This window comes from Diaphorina citri, unplaced genomic scaffold (genome assembly GCF_000475195.1).
Source record: "Diaphorina citri unplaced genomic scaffold, Diaci psyllid genome assembly version 1.1 scaffold83962, whole genome shotgun sequence".
Taxonomy (NCBI): Eukaryota; Metazoa; Arthropoda; class Insecta; order Hemiptera; family Psyllidae; genus Diaphorina; species Diaphorina citri.
The window spans coordinates 1-346 of NW_007460981.1; the positions used below are offsets into that span (position 1 = coordinate 1).

The 346-nt window shown below is 30.9% G+C and overlaps 1 long non-coding RNA gene across 1 annotated transcript; it reads right to left on the reverse strand.

Annotated features, from left to right (window-relative positions):
• Positions 1-35: 35 nt before the first annotated feature.
• On the reverse strand, positions 36-346 carry LOC113473747. The gene is made up of 2 exons (XR_003395638.1): positions 261-346; positions 36-92 (listed from the first exon to the last, which is right to left on the reverse strand). It is a non-coding gene; the product is annotated as an uncharacterized LOC113473747 (long non-coding RNA).

Here is a 346-nt window from a genome sequence, read left to right on the forward strand (position 1 = left end):
ATTTTACATGAATTTTGTGCTGGTCTTCTTTTTTCTTCTGGTTGTTGCTGTGACTTTTTCTTTTCTGGCAGTTTCCTTGACATCATTGGGAGCTGTGGACAAAAACAAGAAAATCTTCACAGCAAAACTATAGAAAAGAAATTATTACTTTTCCTAAGGTTTTTATTGTGTACTTACTTATTTAGAAGAATTTAGAAGATGATTTCAATGTAAATTTTGTTTAATTGGTATAAGAAAAAGTAAAAATAATTTTCACTTACATGTCATACCAGGAAACATTTTTGATGCAGCAATCAAGTATTCGTGGACCCGTTCTAGATGTTGGTACTTTTCCTTGAACAAGTAC